Raw genomic sequence first — 19228 nt, forward strand, 5'->3', positions numbered from 1 at the left:
ACCTTTGTTTTTTTATGTCCACTGGAATTTTTAGGTGTTGTCCTAGGGGTTAGGTACTCCTTGACCCTATAATTTTTTTAGGCCTAGATGCCCCCCCCTTTATCATGAAAATTTTGTTCTACAAAATGGTGTCTTGTAACTGCCACAACTGATCATCTCAGAAAATAGACCCATAGGATAACATAGGGACACTCTAGAACCTTCCAGCTGGTTCTGGTAGCCTGAGGCCAGCCTATATAAGGGTCAGAGCTAGGGCGGCCATTTTGGAGTGACCAGTGAGTTGTTTGGAACCTGGTCGGGAAAGGAGGGAGGCGATATTGTGGGGAGGAAGGCGCACTGAGTGAGGGGAGATCGTCCTCTGGGCCGGCTGCCTCCTTAAATGACGTGTCCCCCTACCTATCGACCAAGCCCTGCCATGGTGGAATTCCTTCCGGCTCCCTGCATTCGTCAAGTGCTCCTAGGCTAACCTCAGTGTGCTGTATAAAGTTGGCCTGGGGAATCAACACGTAGAATCAACCGTGACCAAAGAGACACTCACTGTGGAAGAGGCCCTGGAGCGCTGAGAGACGGTTCCCCGGCGGCAGCTGTAATGACCATCTGCGTGGGAGTGTGCCTGCCGTGTAATACTTCCTCCGGAGTTGCTGAGGGGAAGTCAGGCAAGCGCAACTGAGGAGCGGCGGAAGCGGGAAAACTCCACAGCTGGTGCTGTAGTGACGGAAGAGGCAGAGAGGAGCTGAAGGAGGCCGGCCGTGGGCGGAGTCCTGAGTTCATGCGGAGTCGGCGAGGGAAGAGCTGCGTATCGCCCTGAAGACCGGCAAGACGGAAGCGGTGAGGTTGCGCCCCGTTTAATCAGGCGAGTGTAGACTGCTGACAGCGGAGCCTTCCCCGGCTCTTAAAGAACTGTACGGGCCCAGCTGGGAAGCGAACTGACGGAACTACGTGGACACAGTAAGCAGGGGCATCGGTTGGGCGGGAGGAGAAAGCCGCATTCAGACCTGCGTTCCCCCATCCTAGTGACTCGCACCACAAGCGGTGCTCATTAACTGCGGAACTGACACACCCCAGAATTTGCCAGGCTTGGGTAGATTTTTACGAGAGAGAGATCCCGTTATATAAACAAAACCTGTCATCTAAAGGAAAGCTGGGCAACGAAGGAGACTCATGAGGGGTGAGAAGGGACGGTAAAAAGAAACCATTCGCCTTCAATTCACTAATGGGGGTCCGGAGTGATCTTGAGCTTTAACCTACCTGATAAATGTAGCCACAAAGAAAGCTAACTGACTGTAGGACAAGACGGAGTAGTCTGTCTGGTATAACCCAATGAGCAGCTGGGTGGAAATCTTTGCAAGTGAACCACTGGGGGTATATGACCAATGTTTCTTTGTTTTACATGTATTGATTGATTACCTTGCCTATCGTTATTCAGGTATTCCTCTATTGAGCCAAGGTACTAAAGGGCTAAGTGGGGTGTAATTGATGAAAATCTGTAACCTGCTGCCAATAGTAACTTTGAACTCTCAAGGGTAAGGTTCAACTGTAATTAACTGCATAGAGAATTGATATTTTCTAGATGCTGCAATTGAAACTGTGGAATATTTACTGCTGTTGGAAGGAGTAAGAGATATCATTGAGCTCTTTTCAATTGGGCGAGAAAAATGTTGTTTGTGCTATTTTGAACTGGTGCATATGTACGTAAACCAGCGTAGAATTATTTAATGTATTGAAACTCAAACTGCTAAGAAACAAAGAGATTATTTTATAAAACAGCTCGTATTTTTCTAAACTGGGGTAGTGTCATTATTTTCAGTGGTGGAGCGCTGGGTTACTGTGAGTGAGAATTATAAGCACAACACATTTGCCTTGTAGTGTAGATGTCCCTGCTCTGTGCTAAGCTACCCTATGTAGTCTGGTAACCCCAGGTCTAACAGTATCACTCTGGTTGGGACAGTTAGAAACCAATTTGGCTATTTCTTTTTTCTCTACTCTTATACTGATCACATATATGAGGACTAATAAAATAAAAAGAGAAAAAAGAAAGAAAGAATATCAGGTGTGCTGGTCTTTCCCACTGTTTACACAAATACCAATTTCAATAGCACTATGTTATTTCTTTTATAGCGCTATGTAACCCAATGCAGGGTGTCAGAGCTCTTACATAACATACACATTATACATTGACAATAAATCATGTACATGTGTAAATCAATGTACAAGATGAGTTACATGAGACCGGGTTATAAGGTGTAGGAGTCACATGTCCTTCATAGCTCTCTGTGCTATATTACAAGGATTATAATGTTTGAACTGCAGAAAGCAAATGCATCTCTGTGTTAAAAGCAGTAGCCCAATTTGCTATCTACATCAAATAAAAATCTGTCATCTGCATGTTACGTGATGTGCTTTGCAGGAGACACATTTAGCTGCTATGCTACTATGATTCAAGTCTGGAACTTCACAAAAAACAGATCTCTCCACCAAATATGTTAGCCTCCAGAGTTATCTCCCTATTATGACTATTCCCTGAGATTTACTGGGCACCATTTCAGCAGATGCCTTCGCCCATAAAATACTTTAAAATGCAGACTTGGCAACCAATTAAACAGAATAGATCTACTGCCATGCTGCTCCTTGTTGACAGTTTCATTGTGACAGGGTTTTAAAAAAATATATATATATTAGTTGAGGCCCAGATTTTGCGTCAGGATTGTGCCACTTTTGTGGCACAACCCCAACGCCAAATCTTATTTGTTGAATCTCATAATGTTCTTAAACGTATTCATCAAATTCCTGATAAATATGTATGACGTCTTAATATCTGATGTGACTTCTTGCGATGTCACATCCAGTGAGGTCACTTCCTTTAATGTCATGTGCAATGTCACGCATCGTGACATCTTGCGCTGTGATGGCAAGCGCCATGAATTCCCTTGCATACTTCCTAAACTGGTTAGTCCCCCCACTTCTTTTTTTACGACTTGTGCCCTGATTGGAGTACTGGAGAGACTTTGGTTCTAGGTTGTATATATATATTAAATTTGAATGGAACTTATTGAACTTATCTAAATTAAACAACTTACCTGAAAATATGTTATGGACTTGGCCCTCCTGGACCTACACTGGACATGTCTGTTTTAGTTGCTTATATCTCAGAGAGACATTCAGATTCTGCTTGATGTCTTCTTTCATAATTCTGTGAAGAACTAGATCTAGCACTACTTCTCTTCTTGAGGTAATAATCTGCTATAAAGTCTCCCAATTCCCTTTCAGCTCACCAGGGCTTAACTTGAGCTGGTGGTTGCTGGTGGAGCTCACAGGCACTCATTTTTAAAGGACCGGAAAATTTTCCCCACATATGGTAATGACCATGAGCGAGAGAGGGAAAAACACACAAAGTGAAAAGACTGAGGAAGAGAAAGACGATAAAACTGGCACAAAGGAAGAAGGCAAGAATAGCAGGGGTGAGATAAAGGGGCAGCATTTTCGGGTAGTTAATGCTGCAGGAGGAGGCCGCAGGTGAATCCAATACTATGCAACCTTGGTATTCCGTGCACTGACTTTTATTAGCAATGCTGCAGGGGAGCTTTGGGCACAGGTAATCCATTTTTTTCAAAACAAATGAAGTACTGTATCTCACCCTGGTATAGTAATTCGTGGATTTCAGTCGAACATAATAGAGCAGCACAGTATAGCTAAAGGAGGAGATGGGGTGCAGTGGCTAGAGTTTCCGCCCATGGAACCTGCTGATCATGATTCATATGTCAACCTCGGCGCTTGACTCAACATCGTATGAGTCTGGGCAAATCACTTAGAGCTCGATTCACAAAGATAAACTTACACGTCTATGTAACTTTACACTTTTTTAATTGTAAGCTTACAAGTGCACAGACTCCGCAGTCCGCACATAAAAAGATAGACTGTTTGTACCTTTTTAAGTGCGGATTTCACTGCCCCGATAGTGGCGTTGCCACACTCATAAACATACTATTAAAATGCAATTTTGTTCTACATTATCATCTTTCACTTGGTGGAACTTTATCTGTGATGAACATAGAATTGCTACTGTTTCCTCTATCTCTGTCTCTCAAAAAATAAAGTCTGATCTCCTGTGGCATCCTTTTTCATCCTATCTATCTACTCACAATCCTGTGCATTAATCTTTTATTTCCTCTTTCATTTCTATAATGATATTCTTCTTCACTTGTGGGCCCCCTTATATCTCTTCATATTTCTTCCTTTCCTTTCTGTCTTTCTCCTTTTTCTCTTTTTCCTTTTCTTTCCCTTATTTCTCTCTGGCTATGCTTATATTAATCCACTACGATATGTTGTTTTCACTTATTTTACACATATTATGCTGTATGTACTATATCTCTTTTGTTTTATTACTTGTATTTCTTCTTGTACTTCTAATTGAAAACTCAATAAAAAACTCTTTAAAAAAATGCAGTTTTGTGAATACAGAAAAAGCATAAACCTACTCAGCCATGCATGTTTATCTATGTGAATCTGGCCCAAAATCTCGCTGTGCCTAAAAATATGAATTGTAATATGTGTACAACGTATTTGTGTAAACCCTGCTGGATGTACGTGATCAAGATCGCCTCTCAATCCTTCATGCAATCTACAGAGGGAACTGACTGTCTTTTGCCAGAACATTTTGTTTACAGCTCTTAACTAAGCCTTTGCTTTTGCCACATCTCAGGAGACGCTTGCTTGTTATCTGTGTGCCCACACCATCACATGTGGGCTATGACATCCGTTATAATCCTGATATGGAATGCAAAACTGAGCCAATCAAATCATTCGACCTTTTCCCATTTCCGATGCTGCAACAGGGGTGTCTCTTACAGGTTATGACAATCTGCAATCTCTCTAATCAGACAGCCTGATGATCTTGGGAGGCATTGCTTGCTGATGGAAAGGGATGGGAAGGGTCTAGCGCATTCGCAATGCTGGAAGCTGCGACATAAGCGCCAATATGGGTCCGGCGAGTATTGTGATAGGTAGTCAGCCATGATGGAAGATCACGCTTTGCCCGTTACTGCATCATTATGGAGCAAGCGGCAGATTGGCCATCATTGTATGCAGGCTGGCAGGGCGCGTTACACGTTGTTAACAGTGTACTCCTGCGGCTTGCGATACGAGATTGAATGCCATAAAGAAATAAAGGGAAATATCTGATTCCCCAAATGTCAGCCAATGCTTCGCACTCAGTAGTCGAGATGTGTTGTTGGGATGGACTCAGCAATCCCTGCTGGCCTTTTGAGCTGGAGTGCCTTGATCTGTTCTCCTCCTGTGTCATATGGTCCTTATACCTTCCACCCTCTGGGGCATGTGCCCATTTCAACATCTAGATTGTCAAAGGCATTTATTATGTCATTCGACAACAACCATTCCCTCCATCATTGAACCTCAGTTCAAAAATGGCTTGAGCCAAGCCATACAAAGTAACCATCAAATACCAAGGGACATATAGTGCACGGGAAACAAGTAAATTAAAAAACAACACAGTCAGCAAATGAGAATGACGATCCAAATGGCTCTGTACACATACAACCATCCTTTCTGCTTCTCATATTATCCAAGTGGCTGTTTAGTGTCAGTGATGTTTGTACCAGTTCTGTGAAACTTCAGACTCAATAGAGTCCGGAGATGTGAATGAACAGTAGGCATTTTTCAGAGAGCATCAAATTCTCCCCATTAGAGATGGAAGCCCAAGAGAGAACTTAGGGGCATATTATCAAGGACAGGCGATACATTATCGCCGCTTTTATCGGCAGGAAACTTCCGATAAAGCGGCGATAATGGCCTTGATAATGTGCTCTATGAATTCCAATCGAAGCCCATGTTAGATGTGTCCTTGATAATATGCCCCTCATTTGGCTAATCTACTCTTTCATCTCTACATTATTCCGCTCTCAGGCCTGTGACAAGGTGATTTCAGGATGGTTTTACAACTGAAGGTCCTGGAGACCTCTCAAATTATCCATCAAAGCTCACCATCTTCAGTAAAGTGCATGAGAGAAGAGTGAACTGTTGACTCTATGAACTCCTTCAGTGTTAATGCATTCATGAGCTAAAAAAAAACAGATAAAGAAAGAAGCAAGAAAATGGGCAGTTCATAAAACCACTGGCCAAAGAATCCATCTGTGCATTAGTTAGCGTACGTAGATTGTAACTTGTTTCTAAATCTCAGGATATCGCTCTAAACAGGAAAAAAACAATAATTTCACAATGTAATTCCTTCATTAGTAAACAAAGTAGCTTGGACGTTTGTAGCCTGTAGCTGACTTCTAGAAAGTCATTGCATATAGGTGCAGAGTGCTACCACTTGGTCTTTCCAAAGCACCTTTTGCAACTTCTTGCCATTAAAGGCAATGGCATACAGAAAGATCATTTTAATGTATGGCTCTCTCTTTTCAAGCCCAGCATTAACCTGCCTTCTGGGTTCATGTGTGCCGTTTATAAATTTGATGCTTGCAGGACATGCACCACACTGATTGATTAGTATACAATTATTTAAAATACTTGTTAATTCATCTCATGAATATCAGTGGCGGCTCCTCTGCTAAGGAGGAGGAACGTCGGCCCACTGAAAAAAAGGAAAAATAAAATGATAATACCTATTGTTATTATCATTTTATTTTTCCAATATACGTAAGTGGCTCTCGGGCTGGGCAGGGCTGGCGGAGTAGGGATAGGAGTGGTTTTCACTCCTTAAGTGTGCAGGACTGCTCGGCCGGCCCTCTGGGCCGCCCCAAGCAGTCCAGCGCACTTTGCATGTTCCTCACCAGGCTGCATTACACAGCCTGGTGAGGAACATGCAAACCCTCCCAGTCCCCGCCTGAGCACCAATCCATGGTGCTCATTACAGCGTTGTGATTGGCTATGGGGAGGCTGGGGGGCCGGGTACTTCCTGCTGCTGGTCTGGAGTGCAGGAAGATGTCGGAGGGACGGAGAATGAACCTCGGAGGCAGTGGCCATTTCAAGTAAGTATTTTTTTGTTTAGTCTTTCTTTAGTAAGTGTTATTTTGTTGTTTTGGCTTTCTTTTTTTATCCCACCCTCCACGCCACACCACCCGGGTCCATTAGCAGCCGCTACTGATGAATATTTGTTTTTATATTGTAAGGAAATGTGCCATCTTCAGCAGTCTCCTTAGATGTTGTAGTTTACTGAGACCAGAGTAACTTGACTATTTTGACTTTGAGCATTGATAAACTCATAAGAAGTTTCTGGTGCATGTGCTTTGACTCCTAAATCTTGGAAAAAGATTGACTAACCTGCATTGACATGTTATACTTTTAAGTAATTAATTAGCAACACAAATGTATGCCCGATGGAATCAGTGTGATCCATAAAATATTTTCTTCCACTACACTCAATGCACAGAATTAATCACTCTAGGGCCGACCAATTTTTATGAATATATCTGAATTAATTTTATTATATAGTTCACCGGAGCAATTTGAGACAGGTTACATGTACGTCAGAATGAAAATAGTACAATGAATATACAGTATAAATGCATAATAAATATTATAGTTGGGAATTTTAGCACATTCCCTAAAAGGAAAAATGCAGCAAGCAGTTTTGTAATAATATTTTAATCAATGACAAGATGTTTCAATCCTGTTAGGAAATTAACAGGGGTCCCTCTTGTTTAAAAGAACCCTCACTCACCAACCTAGTTGGTGACATGCTTCTTCATTGGGTTCCCACCAGAGAGGCAGAATGCCTGTCTGGTGTGCTACGACACCACGACTACAGCGGACCAGTTTTTGTTTGTGTGTGGCGTAAGTGCAATGGTGAAAAAATGTGAAGTAAAAGATACCTTGGTTTAATCCCCCAAATTTTTAATGGTGGAAAACTAGGTACCAATAAAAACAAGTGCGTTGGATGTTTAATATCTGGCTAGATTGACCAGATCCATCCTACTATCAAAAGTGCAAAAATTGGTCAACATGTTTCTGCTTCAAAATGCTATTGGCGAACCATTCATCAGGACCAGTCAACCATGGCAGTATGCGCACGCTAAGGCGCACCCTAACCTGTGGGGGAAATGAACCGACCCAACTCACGGTTATCTGTTCGTGCCTTCAGGATTTCCCAAAGCAGATAACATGTGAAGTAATGAAAAACCTCACAACATGGGTCCCGGTGACTTATAGTCAAACATTCATCAAAGACACGTGCCAATGATAAACCTGACAGTTGCCTTCCGTGGATCCCAAAGATCTAGTCAGATATTAAATATCCAACGCACTTGTTTTTATCTGTCCTGGTTTTCCACCATTAACATTTTTGGGGGATTAAACCAAGGTATCTTTTACTTCACTTTTTTCACCTTTGCACTCACACCATACACAAAAAAAAACTGCTCCGCTGTAGTCAGGGGTCGTAGCACACCAGAGAGGCATTCAGCCTCTCTGGTGGGAACCCAATGATGAAGCATGTCACCAACTAGGTTGGTGAGTGAGGGTCCATTTAAACAAGAGTGACTCCTCTTGCTGGCTCTCTCTTTCTCAGGTTGGCCTCACTCTTTCGTTGTTTTGTTATTGTTTAGGGAGACCAAGAGTGGCTCTATTTTTCTCCCTCTGTCTCTTGTTGTTATTCCAGGAAATTAACAGGACCATCATCAGGACTAGTGTATTAAACTGGATACACTGCAAAGGAAATAATATTCAATATAGAGGAAAGTCTAACAACTTACTTGAAAACAGAGTGGATGTACTCCAATAATGTGCTGCCAAAGCTCGCTTTGATAAAGAAAAGCCATTTCATGATATGTTTATTCAAATCAACTATTGTCCGACATGATCTTTGTCACAAGGTCTGCTTTCATAAAACAGACTCTGTACACATGTCCACAAACCATCATTCGAACCAGCCCCAATCACAGCGACTGAATTAAAGATTCTCCAGCATAACCTTTGTCTCTCTAGGATAACAGTAACAGAAACATACATGTGTACGAAGAGGTTCAATGGTGGTATGCGTTAAATTTACGATGATACTTATTTTGTAATGTTATACATAGAGTAGTAAATAATGATGATATGGAAGTAGCCCATTTCATAATTACGTAGTGAATGAACATTTCATTTTATTCTTTGGAATTTAGTTGTGCACAAAGGATGTCATCATTAAAACCATCAATATTGTTGTGCAGTGTGTCCATCCAACATTGCTCCCTTTCCAATAGTCTCTTAATATTCGTTTTCGTATCTGTATTTTTTATCTTATTGATTAATTATCAATTTTCACTGTGTCCAACTGTAAGGAAGTGGTTGGTCAATCTTGTTGTGTGTCTTTTGCATCTTATGATGCTGAAATGTTTATTAATGCAGTTGCAACTTTTTCCTGAGGTTATGCCTACATATTTTAGGCTACAGGGCTATGTTATTAATTAAATTATGGTGGTAGTATTGCATTTTCAGATTGGTTCAACACCAATGGTGGCTTGAGGCGCAACTCTGCTGTCTTCAAGGTTTTAGTAAGGAAACATATCTTACAGCTTCCTCAATGGAAACATCTGGCTACCTATAGGAGGCCCCAAAGTGTAGTATTTGGATTACATAATCCAGCAGTGGGTGTCTTATGCACCAATGGGTTGTGAAGATGAACACTGCTTCTAAAGGAGAACATCGGTTTTTCCAAGGACAGTGTATTGGAGTTCAGAATCAGCTGGCACTTATTTATGATTTTTAGGTCTCGCCTACGCAGTGTGAATGCGCTACATAGCAAAAGACCTTTAGCAATCGATTCAGTTTGTGTCCCAAAAACGTGCACACGTTGCATTACTTTCAATGGCAACACGTGCAAATTTGGTGATTCCCTTGCGGGAGCGAGCCGGAACCATCTGTTAATAATTACAAACAGATGTTTCCTGCTCGCTCCTGCAAGGCAAACAGGGCCAGGCTTCCTCCTCTATTCCCTCCCCCTGCTACATTTTACTTTCAGCACGAGGCGCGCCCTGATGTTTAAACTGTGTGCACATAAACCGCAGTTTTTTTGGTGGAGGCAGCCGCCGTAAAACACTACTGAATAGTTGTACACCCGCCCAAACTGCATGGAATGGTTCGAATATGTGCTAGGATATTGTGGCTTGTTTTTGCTGGCTCGGCTGTTAGACACTGACTCAGCACTGACTCTCTCTTTGAAGCTGCTCATTTACCACTTTCTTCTCATAAAGCAGATTATCGGCAAACTTTCGCGCAGTGCAAAACTCTGACCCTGGGGAAGCCCTGGGTGACTAATTGATGTCACAGGAGGACTGTATAGGCACTTGGGTGTATGATTGGCTGGCAGCTGTGTGACATCATGGAAGGCATGGCTCCAGTTGGAAACATGGCTACTGTGGTAGTGGAAGGTGACCGGGAGCTAAAGAAAATCATCTGGGAGAGTAAGTGTGCCTTACCTAGGGACATCCAAAGCAGCAGAGGCCACCGTACCTTTACCCTGGAGAGCATCATGCTACAAGACAGCGAGTGATGAAGCAGTGGAAAAGCCAACCACCTCATCTGTCTTCTAGAGCGGAGGATTCCGTGCCATACAGATGCCCGGTGGTGCTCCCGGTAGCACCCACTGAGGCCTATGTGAGCTACAGGGTGTGGGTGAATGAAAGACAGGATGGGCGCACGTAGGAGGGCCGTGCATTAGCATCTGCTCAGACACTTGTTGATATTCATTTCCTGCGCTCAGTAGCACCACTATAGTGGAGCCCAGGACTCCTGTCACAGGTTGACATCAAACACCATTTATCAGGCTGCACTAGGGAAATGGAGCCGAAGGCTCGCAAAAGGGCTAAAACTTAACAGGGGTCTGTGAAACATGGCCACCTTCAGTGATGCACCCGGGTAGGGGTCTGGAGGCAACTGTCAACAGTTTACCCCTCACCTAGAGGCTAGCAGCAGCCAGGGTTGAGGGTGGAAGGGGACGCAAGGGCCCTCCTACAGTACTGGGTTGCACTGTGCTATGGCTGTAATAACTGGTAACAGGATTCATTCACAAATGGCTAACTTATTTTGATGCATGAATGTTTTCAGTGTCAACACTCAGAATGGGAAACAGATGGCCAGTCTTTTGTGGTCAAGCACAAATGGCATTTTAGGTGGCCGGGAAAGTGCACAACGTTATTTTTCAAACAACTTTTCAAAAATAATTCCAAGCTATTTGAAAACCATATTACATTGCCAGGTAATGCGAATTCATAACATTCACAGTTTCATTTTCACAGCTTTTGACATTTTCTTTTTCATTTATTTTCAATATTGTTTTCTCTACTTTTTGTTTTCCCCTCTTCATAGTTTGCTAATGTATGGATGAATCTGTGATGTTTGTCCTCTTTTCTCTTAAATGAAAACCCATCTTTACAACATATACATACCCAACTGTTTTTCTTGTTAGCAAATCTCTTTGGAACCCCAGGAAAGGCTTGAGGCTTGTGCAACGAAGAGATGGGAGCGGTCAGGACCACACACAATGAGAGATGGAACAAAGGGATCACATGCAGACTACCCCAGGCCAAACTCAACTGGCAGTCCGCTGAAGAATCTGGGGGTCTGGTTTAGTGAGGACCTCAGATTCTCACTGCAGATAAAACAAGCATTGGCATAGCCAATAGGTCTCGCCTTTGGGACCTTATCATTATTTAATTATGCAGCACAATATCCTTGGTGCAACATCAACTGTTGCATGGATAAACACTTATAATGTCCCAAAGGGGAGACCTATTGGCTATGTCAATGCTTGTTCCCATTGTGTGTGAATCTCTGTTACATGTAGTAAAATAGATGAAGTAATCTTCCTTGGGTTTTGGATCTGTTTCTAGACAGACTTCTTTATGGTTATACCTCACAGTTTTATTGTCCTTATCTATAATATGAACTGGATATTTGTGGTTTTGTAGTTTGGTTGATAGCTTATCTGCCTGGCTGTCATGATTTGCAAATGCGGAATTATTACTACATATACATAGAAATTGATCAAATGGTAAGATTTCCCTCATTTCTATAGGCTGTAAACTTTCAAATTGGAGAAGTCTGTTTCTGTCTATACCATTGGTCTTCAAACTGTGGGGCGTGCTCCACTGGGGGTCTGTAAAGACATTCTCAGGGCAGGCACAAATTACTTCACACAGAAGTGTAAATGAAGGCGACCTGGAAGTGCAACTTTTTTTTCCCCACATTTCTAGGCTGTCTTTATTTACATGAAGCAATTGAATTTGGATTACCACATTTCACAGAGAAAAATGCCATGCTGGGCACCTGTTTACGTTTTATGATTCTGCAAAGGCCCAGACATGCTTAAGTAGAACTTTTTGTCACAGTTTTATATTGCACACACTTGACCCAAAGGTATTGGAGCACTTTACGTGAGCACCAGTTACATTACACAAGGGAACATTCCATATGATATTATATTATATTTTATTATATTATATTATATTATATTATGTTATGTTATGTTATATTATATTATATTATATTATATTATATTATATTATATTATATTATATTATATTATATTAAATTGTATCCTATCATATCATATATCATATCGTATCATATCATGGTATATTATATTAACTCATCTGTATTCATTCTTAACATGACTTTTCTATCATTATCAATCAGGGGTCATTAGGGCAGCTGTAGAACGCATTATAAAGTGTTTTTCTTTCTAGCATTGTCTGTTTAAAGTATGTACTTATAGCAGGGAAAAATACCTGTCATGCCAGAAAGTGTGACCCGAGCCCTGTGGTAGAGGTATCAAAGACCTGGCTAAAACAACTACATATTAATACTGACATTCTATAAGTATTTTGTTATTTTTTCACCTTTACAGCACCTACATATTAAATAATGGACACACCTTAAATGAAAAATAAATGCAAATAAACTATTTGGTGGGAAATGCACTCTTTTACATCATTAAACATCAGCTGGTTGATATGATCGCTGCAGATATCTGTTTGTGAGACTAGAGAATCACAGAATTGAATCCTGCTTGATGCATTGCCGAACAGTGACTTGTGTATTTATAGTGGTCTGTGATCCCAGTAAGTAACGGAAAGCATTGTGAATAATGTAGTTATTATTTTAAAATTGTATTACGCACAGTACAAGATAGGCTGCCACACTTTGATTTAGCGTATTTGAAAAAACGAGTGGTTTCCAAGAATACATACTAGTATTAGATTACTAGAGTGTACCTAGGGCAGCCATTTATATAAATCCATTAAATCAACACTTTCCAAAACTCAGCAGGGCATATTATCAAGCCCCAGCGATAATTATCGCTAAGCGCACTTAGCGCTAGGATAATTATCGCCGGGTAGCGTGGATTTTTATCACTGAGATAGCGTGCTATTAGCAACACTTATCTCAGAAGTGATAAAAATCCTCGCGCTAACTGCCAAATGAGAGATTATCGCTGGAAAACCAACGATAATCTCTCGAAGTTTGACGTTAGATTGATGATAGGGGCTCACAAACTTAGCCATGATATCCACCTTCCGTAGGATATCATGGCTAAGTCAAGAAAATACCAGGTGTAAAAAAAGCAGCGCTAACCGCGGTTAGCGCTGCTTTTTTTATCACGAACAGGGTTAGCGATATCCTTGATAATAGGAGAAATGTCGCTTAACAACATTTCTCCTATTATTTTTCTTTGGAACGCCCCCTTTGCATCTCATTAGAGATGCAAGGGGAAGCGTAGAGAAAAAGGGTGCTAACATGCAAATGTGCGTGTTAGCACCCTGTTGCTGATAGGGAGATAATTTTATCTCCGCTTTCTTGGCTTTTAAAGCCAAAAAGCGGAGATAAATCTCTTGATAATATGCCCCAGCATCCTTACATATGTCTCAAAAAGAATAAATATGTGTCATTATGTTACTTCAAGTCACTCCCTAAATTAAAGCACTTTAGAGATCCCTCCCTGTAAGCACCCTCCAAATACTCCGGGTGCCCGTTAACAATTTGGGGATAGTTGTTTAAAAAAAAGTATGGGAATAGTTTTGGAAAATTAAAAACAACTTGGTCCCCATATCCTGGGCAACTTCGACTTCTTTTTACATACAGATGTCCTCTGAGGTGGATCAATGGGGTGGCAGGGAGGAGGCCAAAGGGATTATATTCAGATCCCTGATTGCCCTATACCCTGGGGCCTCAGGGTAATGCCCCTGGCGAAAGTGGATTGCGTCAAAGAGATGGTCTAGAGAAGGGGGCGCTATGTGGAGTCTAATTATTTAATTTACAAATGGACAGAGACAGTTTCCTCACTTTCTCAAAGAGATGGTCCGAAGAAGGTGTAATGAAATTTAAACTCCTTTTTTTAAAAGTTGCCATCACTACAGTGCAGCAGGTGCATTGGTGTGAGGGATCACTGCAAACCAATTTAGGAAACATTACTAGCACAAATGGGGGGGGTGAGCCATTTCCTTGTTAGCATTGTGACCCAGGACCCCCTTGTTGCAAAGGAAACAGGTACCAAGCAACAGGTGCATGAGATGCAGGGCTTTTCCCCATGTTTTGACACAAAGGGGCAATCTACCTGCTTTGGGCCTCAGGCCTAGGAGTGATGACCTAGTAATGTGGGCAGAGTAGTATGTATTATTAATGCTGCAGATGCAGTGGTACTATGGCCCACTGGTGTGAGTGCCAAACTAAACACCTGTTATGATTCTTTTACCATCATTCCTTGTTATTATTAGTGCTGAGTGCACTCTTGCTGTCCCAGTGTTACTTTGGGCATTGAACCAAAGGCTCAAGAGAGGAAAACATTGAAGCAGAGAGAGACCTTAGCATGAACCTCAGAGAGATGACAGAAAGGAGGATGGTGTAGTTTAACAAGGGGCAGAGCTGACTTCCTGCTTTACAAGGTATTAACTCTCGTTAGCGAGACAGGTGCAGTGATACTGGGGCCCAGGATTACGAAGTGCCCACTGCATCATAATTATGATTGTCTTACTTTAAAATTGAGGCATGGTGGATAGCATTAGAGTTGAGAGTACAGTTCCTACTTAGAGGCAAACAGCACATGAGAGCTAATTTGTTTCTGAAAAGAGCAGACTCTGTTTTAAGATCAGAGTGATGGCCAGGTTTGGTGGCAAAGATGTGAAAGAGGCAGAGCGGATAGCCTGCTACTCAGGGCTGCAGCTATTATTAGTGCATAAGGTGTAGTTGCATTGGGGCCCAGGAGAGTGAGGGGTTCCCAAGATCCCCAATATTGAGAGTAGTGTTTTTGTCTATTCTATTTATTTAAAGTATTTTTGCATTTATGAGTCCCACTTTTAGTGTGGTTTATGAGATATTGAAAATAATCTCATATGCTCCTCCTGCCCCCTTCGCCCCCCAAGTCTTTCGATAATGTTTTTGCTGGGGCATGACTTCAAAACATTTTGGGAAAGGGGGTTCAGAGTAAAAATGTTTGAATACCTCTGGTCTGTACTCTTATGATGGACCATGCTATGGAGTTTTCTATTATTTGCTACAATGTCCAGGTCAAGAAATGTTATGGTATCATTTTTGATGGTGTGGGTAAACTTCAGGAAGCTTTTCAACCTAATCAACCAAGAAAAAATCATTCTGCTAATTTATTGCTTATCATTTGATGAAGATGTCATCAGTACAGTGGCGGCAAATTCTTATAATGGCTGAGAATGGAATAATGCCTGTATTGATGACAGATTCTTTGAATGCATGCAAGTAGGCTACACTTGGTGCAAATGTGGTTCCCATGGAAGTTCCATGGGTCTGATAGTATATCCTGCCCTTAAATTCAAAGCAGGTTTTTTTGAAGTGCAATTTTTGCCACATCCATGATGAAATGTATAGGGTTTATTAAATCCTAGTTCCTTTTGTGAAGTAGCTCTTCACCTGAGGAACCTGCACTGACTCCCTGTCGACAAAAGAATCTCCTTCAAGCTCCTGATCCACGCACACAAGGCACTCCACAAGACCGGCCCAGCCTATCTCAACAGTCGACTCTCCTTCTACGTACCCAACAGGAAACTCCGCTCCGCAAACCTCTCCCTGGCTACCGTCCCACGCATCCGCAGAACCACAGCCAGAGGCAAATCCTTCTCCCACCAAGCCGCCAAGACCTGGAACACCCTGCCCCTCATCCTACGACAAACCGAAGACCTTCTAACCTTCAGGAGACAACTCAATACCTGGCTGTTCGACCAGTAGCAACAGCACCCCCCCTCTCCCCACCCTCAGCGCCTTGAAACCCTTGCGGGTATGTAGTGCGCTTTACAAATTATTTGATTGATTGATTCCTCTTGGGGAATGCTCGTATATAGAGATTCCATAGCTAAGCAAATCAGGAATTCTATTTCAGTGTCAACTGTGACATTGTTAATTAAGTTCAGCATGTCCTTTAAATCTTGGAGGTAGGATATCATGCTCTCCACTATAGGTCATACGATGATCCTAAGTTCCATGATGTAATTTCATCACTTCTGAATGACGAAACGGCAACTGATAGGACCGTAATGGACAAACGGCTCTATCCCCCTGGCTCTACCAGTTAATACAGGCTGGGGATGCTTACTAGCATAAAAATAGTTGGTAAGGGATACATTTCCCACTTGCCTTGTTTCTTCACAAAGTAAGTCGGAAACCTGAAGCAGGAGGAGGCGCCATTTGAACCATGAATATTTTCTCAATATTACCTTTTATTTAAAAACAGTGTGTAACTGCAAGGAGGGGTTCATCAACCCAGCTCTCTTTAAAATGTGATGGCTTTAAAATAGGGAGAGTGAGGTGAGAATGAATGTATGCAATATTCTGTTCACCTTCTTCTAAAATAGGTGGGTGTCTCACAATGCTCAGCGTGCAGTGCTGTCCTTGAAGTTTAATGCACAGAGTGCTGTTTTAACCACACAAAAACATTCTTTTAAACAACCTCATTTCTATTACCCCTTCACTAAATAGTAGGCATCAACCACAATGGAACTGCTTATCAGGCAAGATTACCTTGCATTTATGTATTAAAAAGTATTAACTCAGTATAACCAATTGGTTACCTAATTGAGAGATCTACGGGCTAGATGCATCAACGTTCGATTTTGCGATTCTTAATTGCGAAGTTTAAGGATTCGCATTTAGGGACTCGCAAAATCAGATGCATGTAGGATTTGCTAAAATATTAGCAATTCCTAAATATTCCTTATCTGCGACTCGCATAGTGCGATTCTCAAATAAGGAATGACATCTCATTGATTCCTATGGGCCAAGAGGCCCATAGGAATGAATGGGGAGGAATTCTCAATTTGCGATTAGCAATTAGCAAGAGGCCTATAGGAATGAATGGGGAGGAATTCTCAATTTGCGATTAGCAATTAGCTAATCGCAATTTGAGAATGCGATTTCAAGGGTGACGGGTGTCCAAAGGACACCCTGTTGCACCCCTTTAAATTGACCTTGGCACTGGTGTTGCGCACACATATGTCCCAAGGACATGTGTGTGTGTAACATACAACTTTGAAAGATGCACATTTTTCACAGTTTTTGCTATTTACCATGAAGTTTGATTTCACGGTAAATAGCGACCCCTATCAGCGAAATCGCTAGCTATTTTACATTCATGCATTGCATTTAAGGAATCTCAATTTGAGATTCCTTAAATGCAATCGCAAATAGCGATTTATGCATTTGGGATGATGCATCCCAAATGCATAAATACCGGTCGCAGAGGGGCAGATTCTGAGAATCTGCCCCTTTGCGAACGGTATTTCGCTTGATGCATCTAGCTGCTAGACTCTAAGCCTAGGTTCCTGAAGAAAGCCATCGACCCTGAATGGCTAAAACAATTGGCTGAAACATTAAGACAATGATTTGTCTGGATGAATCCCGAAGCATCTGTTATTTGACTTTTTAATCTTGTCTAAGTTACCCATAGTGAAGAACTATGAAGGGTGGACTTAAGGACATTTTAAGCTTTCCACATATGAATATTGAGCCGATACCCAAAATAGGATATAGAGAGGTCTGACATTTTTGGTAGAGCCCTCCCCAAGATTATTTTCTCCTGGATGTGATAAAAATTCATATGAAAAACTATGCCACAAAATGTGGGTGAGGACTTTTATCTCAAAAGAAGGTATTCTCTTTCAATAACAAAGTAGCAAGTTTGGCACTTTTGACTTAGTTAACTACTTATCCCCTTTTGTTTGAGGTTTAATGTTTAGTTAAGGAGGACTGACCAGTTGGTTACGTTTGACCCCCCTCTTCATTTAAAGGCATACCATTTTCTCATTTTAATTAATAATCCAGAATCTCACAGATATCTTGAAAGCATAATTTTCTGCAGTCCTTAAGGAAACTATGTTATATTGTTGATTCTGTCAATGGTCATGTGATAGGTGATGTCACCAGTGATGCCATCAATTATGTAATTAATGATACCATCTGGGACATTGTGTTTGAGCCTATGAGCTGTGCCGTGGAAGGATCATGCAATGCTTACAATGCGAGTAATGTGAACTGATGAATCGCCCTCTAGAAAGAATGATTTGTTCTCGGAAATTAACTAAACCATTGGCCCCTGTAGATGAAATTTCCTTAAACCCAGATATGGTAAGTGGAAATACCGTTGGTACACTGAGAACGTTTTTGGAGCCCTCATCAGATATATATTCTGTGAATACACAGGAACCACTGAAAGGATAGCCACCTTTCAATAGTCCCTCCAATGTTGACGCATCTCATTGGTTTATAAAGTAAAATGAGCTTACCCTAAAGGAGGCAGTACTATTTTACACATAGGTCCCAGGTTTCTCTGTCTGATGAGTTAATAACACAGGATTTTGTACTTTATGCAAAAGATGGATTTAAAGGTGCAGGGCCCGCAGTTAATGTCTGTAGACATGAGTCTTTACGACTATAATGATATACAATCCTTACCGTTTATCCTATACCGAGCCTGGTGACCCTTCTGATACTAATAGTTTGAAACCTGGGTGGTGCAGACACACAGAAAGGCCTCCGCAGGGGTGGGATCTGGCAAGTTAATGGGCCAGACAGAAGGTCCTTTTCTGCTCCATCGTTGCCATGTTGAAAGATGGAGGCTGTGCAGATGCACTGAGGAGCCTTGTGTCTCTGAAGCAGCCCCAAATACATGCCTTTGGAGAAGTTTAATGTGGCGGATGCCAGCCTAAAGGCATACTTCAACCTGGGTGGCACATGGTTAGAATGGCTCCTACAATCAAAGCAACAATTTTGG

Source organism: Lissotriton helveticus, chromosome 12 (assembly GCF_964261635.1).
Source record: "Lissotriton helveticus chromosome 12, aLisHel1.1, whole genome shotgun sequence".
NCBI lineage: Eukaryota > Metazoa > Chordata > Amphibia > Caudata > Salamandridae > Lissotriton > Lissotriton helveticus.